Consider the following 6,237-nt stretch of genomic DNA (forward strand, 5'->3'; position numbering starts at 1 on the left):
CCAGATCGATGTTGGGAGCAAAAACACAGCCTGAACAGATTGATTTCCTTTATTTAAGGGGAAACTAGTATAATTCAGCTCTCTTGCCCTAAATCATAATGTTTGCTGAAGAAAGGCCATTGAGAATGTTCATATTTGGGCAGAGAGAAAAAACACAGACCCGGCAGGGAGCATCCATCAGCGGTTATACATTCCCTAAGGGAATAGGGATGACAGGCCCTTTTAGTGACATTACTTTTCAGAAGCTCAAGACAAACAGCCTCCTAATGGCATCACTATGGCCCGAGGGCAGCTTGCTTTACTGTCTTGTTGGGCACAGATGGGAGGCCTGTCTCCATATCCCCCAACTCTGCCATTAATTTCCTGCATGACCTTGGATAAGTCTCCAGCTCTTAAGATTCATGGGATTTAGACCTGGGAGGGACCTTAGAGGTTATCAGGCTCTGCCTTCTTATTTTACAGAAAAAAAAAAAAAAAGACCTGGACAGGTGATGCAATCTACCTGAAGTCACCCAGGTAGACAGTTACAGAGCCACGTACCTGAACCCAGGTACATGAACCCATGTCCTGAAATCCCATATCCAGTGCTCTTTTCCCTACATTATGCCGCCTGGTACAGTGTCAGAGGACGTGGGTTCAAATCCTGCCTCCTGTGTTTACTATCTGTGGGACCTTGGGCAACTCAGCCTTCCCGGGACCTTTATTTCCTCATCTGTAAAATAAAGGAGTTGGGCTAGAGGACCTCTGAGATCCTTTCCAGTTTCAGATCTATCATCACAAGATAACTTCTGTGGTCATTCTGACTAATATTCTGTGCATCTCCTTGAATATTCATAAAGAACATTAGCTTCGAGAATGAAAGTGTGAACAGAAAGATAAATACACCAGTTAATCCAGGATGTTTGCTGTCAGTGATCATAAGCCAGTATACAGTCTGTTCCTGAGGCATTTTTCTCACACCACGCTTTTCATCCAGACATTTCACAGTATTTGGGGGCTCCAAATTTTGCTTTAAAGGAAAAGGTTTGGTGACTTGTGGGAAGGAAGAGTCTTACGACAGACGGGACCAAGAGCCCGGACTCCACCATTTACCAACTGCCAAACCTTAAGCAAATTGTTTAATGTTTTTGAACCTCAGTGTTCACATCTATAAAATGGGATTACTAGTAGTTATCCTAACTACTCCCACGGGGCTTTGTAAACTCTGTATAGCTTTAGACAGTATCTAACTCTGGAAAAAAAGAACTGAGGTAATTACGAGAGGCTCTTGCTCCTTCCAGACACACTCTCAGCCCCGAACCAGGTCAGTCTCCTCATCATCTCCAAGGCACATCCTGGGCTTTCATAGAATCCCTAGACGGGACCTTGGGGATCAACTAATCCAACCTCCTATTTTACAGATGAGAAAACTGAATCTTATGCCCTCAGTCACACAGATAGTAGGTCAGCTAAGTAAACAGTGACTAGGCTTGGAGTCAGAAAGACCTGAGTCTGAATCTTGCCTCAGGCTCTTCCTGGCTGTGTGACTTAGTAGGCAATTCCCTTCAACCTTCTTGGCCTCTGTTTCTCCATCTGTAAAATGGGGGTGATAATAGCACCTACCTCACAGTAGTCGTGAAGACCAAGATGTGAAGGCTCTGCACATCTTAAATCACTTTATAAATGTTAGTTAGCTATTGTGATTAAGTAGAGCAAGGGTCTATTCATTCCCAACTCTTCTGACACAAAAGTCAGCGCTTTCTTCAGTACATATGTTTACATTGCGCTCCCCCAACTTTCTAATAGAATCTAGACCTAGAAAGAATTTACTGTTCAGTCGTGTCTGACTCTTCTTGACCCCATTTGGGATTTTCTTGGCAAAGATACTAGGGTGGTTTGCCATTTCCTTCTCCAGCTCATTGTACAGATGAGGAAACTGAGGCAGACAGGGTCAAGTGACTTACCCAGGGTCACACAGTTAGGAAGTGTCTCAGGCCAGATTTGAACTCGAGGCTTCCCACCTTGGGGCTCAACTCTACCCACTGTGCCACCTCTCCTCCAGAAACGACTTGAGGGGCAAACAAATCCAATCCCTCAATTTTACAGACGAGGAAAGTGACATTTAAGCATCTTGCCAAAGATCGTGTAGGCAATAGGTGGCATTCAAACTACGGTACCATGGCTCCAAATTTAGCAGTTTTTCTCCTATGCCATGCTGCTTGCTAGAATACAGTCTCTGCCCTCCTCTTCTCTCCACAGCTTATTTGTGTCTTACCATCCAATAAGGCCCAGCCCAAGAATGCTCTCCTCCAGGAAGCCATCCTTGACTATTTCACTGAATCCAGACCTGGACTGTCCCCCTGAGAGAGCTTTCACATATTCATCACACCTGCAATAGAGCCACTCCAAAAGTGAGAGGGGGGAGAGTATTGGGGAATAATAGGTGCTTACATTTCTCCTCCCTGCTCCAATTCCTCGGGCCTTTCAGCAACCCTCCCTGATTTCTCCCCACCCCCAATCAAAAACAAAGGTCCCCAAGAAAAGGAAGCTGTGCCACGAAGCACTGGAGGGCTCCCCCACACCCCAGCCTTCAGGCTCCACAATGTGTTTCCTGTCATTGAGACCCAAGTCCTGGGATTTGTCGCACGGGAGGAAATTCTTTGGCGAGAAACAAAAACAGGGCAGTTAAAACAGAGGTCATTGCCCTGCTCAAGAAAGGGGACGGAGAAGATTTGGATCTGAGGACCGGGTTGGAGTCACTGCTTTGTCATTTGTCATCCACACAACTGCATCCAGTCCCTTCCCAGCTTTAGCCTCAGTTTCCCCATCTGAGAAATGAGGAGATTGGACGGGATGGTCCCTAAGCTCACTTCCAGTTCTGGATCCTGTGAGTGACCTTTTCTACATCTCTTCTGCAGTCCACAGTATCCTACTGTACTGGAAGGACACCTACTTCCTTCTTCCCTGCACTGGGGGGGGGGGGGGGGGGGGGGAAAAGGGGGGGGAGAAGAAAGGGGGGGGAAATGCATTCTATTAAAGACCATCCTATGGCATCCAGGCAGGTGGGAAAAGCTAACTAGAATAATAAACAGGAGGAAAAGAATGTGTGGGGAAAGTAAGAGAAAACAATGGGGGACCCACCAACCACCTCCTCAAAGCATTTCTGTGATTGAGGAAGAATCAAGGAGGACCTCAGGGTTATACAGTCCAGTCTTCTCCATTTGATAGATGAACAAATTAAACCCAGACAAGGTGAAGTGATGTGACCAAGGTCACATAAAAAGTCAGTAGCAGAATCGGTAGGTAGGTAGGTAGGTAACACACATTTATTAAGAGCCAGGCACTGCGCTAAGCACTGGGGATACAAATCTGAACAAAAAGACAGGCCTTGCCCTCAATGAGCTTACAATCTAATGGAAGGAGACAACGCACACAAAGCTGAATATCTGGGGGGGGGCATGGAGAAGGGGGAAAGAAGGTGGGGAGAGAAGGAAAAAGAATAAGTATTTATATAGTACCTACTATGTAAACATTTATAAAGTACCAGTTGTATGCCAGACAATGTGTTAAGCAGTTTACAAATATTATCTCATCAGATTCTCACAATAATCCAGGGAGGTTTTATGCTATTATTATGTCTAATAATATATAATATAATAAATGAATATACTAAAATAATATTAATATAATAAATAATATAAATATACTATTATCCCCATTTTGCAATTGACAAAATTGAGGCAGACAGAGGTTAAGTGACTTGCCCAGGGTCACACAGATAGTAATAGTCTAAGACTGGATTTAAACTCAAGTCTTCATCTGCTGTGCCACCAACTGCCTCAGAAGCACACCCAGGAGGGGAATAAAGGTTGGCTAGCCTGTGATCCTTTCCAAAATGAATGTCCCTGAGTGAAGAGAGCTGGCATAATGGATGGATATTGCAGAGAGAGGAGGTCTCAGGGGCTGAGGGAGTTCCCAGAGGCAAGACTGAAACAGAAACATGGTTATGAAGTCCAGAAAGTCAGAAGCATAGCTGAGAAAGAACGGGAACTAGAACCCAGGTTCTACTGACAATCTACTGATTGTCAATCCACTGTTCTTCCATCACATCAAACTAACTCTCTCTCCCTAGACTTCAGTTTCCCCATCTGTAAAATAAACAGATTAGAATAGATCATCTCTAAGATTCTGGCCAGATCTCACTTGCTATAGTCTATATTGTAAAATCCCTTTCAGTTCTAACACTCAATGTTTTAATCCACTGGCCTTCAAAGCAGAAAATGGTGGCATGACCCTAAGAAGTGTACAATCAACTTATCAGTGAATGAGAAGATGGATCACATACCATCCTCTCTGTAATAGTCAGTGATGGTGCTTATTTCCAGTCTTCATCTATTATCTCCCCAACACTCCCCCTATGCCCACTGTTGTGGAAGCTCCCCCAACCTCCCACCTTTTGCCCCAGCTTTTGGGTGGTTACAATCCAACCTCTACCCAAGCCCCCATCCCATCAGATTGGGAGCTCCTTGAAGGTGAATGTCTTTTGCCTCTTTTTGTATCTCCAGTGCTTAGCATAGTGCCTGGCACATAGTAGGCACTTACTAAATGTTTATTGACTGACTGGCTGACAGCAGCAGCTGTGAAGATCCCATAGGGAAAATTCCTTCCTCCCACTCTCAGCATAGCCATCCTGCCTTCCCTCCCCTTCCCATCATCACCTCCAGTCTGTGGCAGACCCTCCAGGCAGGGTGGATTCTGTGCTTGGAGGCAATGACCCTAGAGTAACCATCTCACTGGTTTTCATTTTGAGTGGGTCACACTGAGTCACTCAGAGTACATGTATTTAATTTATAAATAAATGTGCATATTTTGGGGGCAGTGCTCAAAACTACTTTACCTACAGAATGAGCAATTTTAAAAGTTTAGAGACCAGTGGTCTAGACCCTGCAAAAAAATAGAAGTAGGGACTTAGGAGAAAGGAGACAAGGGGTAAAAAATGAGTGAAAGATACTAGGAACTCTCACTCTTTAAAAACAAGAATAAAGCTAAGCTAGCAGAGCCCAAAAGCTCAGTGGTCTCAAGGTCAAGCCCTGATTCCATTCCAGCTTTCCCCAGGGTTGTTATTTTTACCCCATCTGTGCCCTGGTTCCCCACAACTAAAAAAACAAATGGAACATGTGCTTAGTTAGGGATAGCAGTGACCGACAAAGCATAGCCAGCAACCTTTTTCTCGTCTATCCCAAGGAGAGAGGACCCTGAGAGAAGAAGAATGGGGCATAATAGCCAAGAAGGTACATGTGATATAAGGAAAAGAACCCCAGACCTAGAACCAGAAAACAGGCTTTCTAGGCTCATCTCCCCTGCTTACTGGCCATGTGGCCTTGGGCATTTCACCTCTAATCCTCAGTTTTCTGACTTGGGAAATAGGGAGAGTGTTTAGTTTAATGAGCTCTGGACTGGAGGGAGGGGCTTGTCTCTGTTCCTGAGGATGTTACAATTCAACATATCTCCCAAAGGGGGTCTTTAAGATCAGATATGGTAATGGGTGGGAATGACTTACCCCAGATCACACACAGATAGTAAGGAACAGAGTCCAGATTTGAATTCACGATTTCACAGTGGTAGATAGTTCCTCAAATGACACAGCTCAGAGCCCTGTTGTACATTAGTCAGTGATTTCATGGGTTCATGAATGAAAAAACAATCCTGTAGTGGGCAGAGTTCTAAAGCTGAGCCCCTCCACATTAGGTCTGTTCTTGTATATATTTGTTTAGACCTTGTCTCCTCCATTAGGATGTAAGATCCTTGAGGGCAAGTACTGATCTTGCCTCTTTGTGTAACACCAGTGGTTAGCACAGCACATTGCACATAGCAAGTGCTTAATAAATGTTTATTAATTACAATAAAATAATATTAATCATAGTAATATAGTGATAAGGAGTACCCAGATTGGGACCAACGCCAGTTGATACTGAAGAAAATCTTTTCCAGGATCACCTCCATGCTATGATAACACATTGTGAGAGGACACTAGTGGAGGGTTTGTTCAATGAAAGGACCATTTATGTCTACCTTTGTATTCCCATTGCTTAGCACAGTAACTGGGACATAGTAAGTGCTTAATAAATGCTTACTGTTGATGATAACTTTTATGTTTTTTTATTACTACTGCTACTACTACTACTACTGCTGCTACTACTACTACTATACTACTGCTACTACTACTACTACTGCTGCTACTACTACTACTATACTACT

This window comes from Vombatus ursinus, unplaced genomic scaffold, assembly GCF_900497805.2.
Source record: "Vombatus ursinus unplaced genomic scaffold, bare-nosed wombat genome assembly UNPS02014864.1, whole genome shotgun sequence".
NCBI classification, from domain to species: domain Eukaryota; kingdom Metazoa; phylum Chordata; class Mammalia; order Diprotodontia; family Vombatidae; genus Vombatus; species Vombatus ursinus.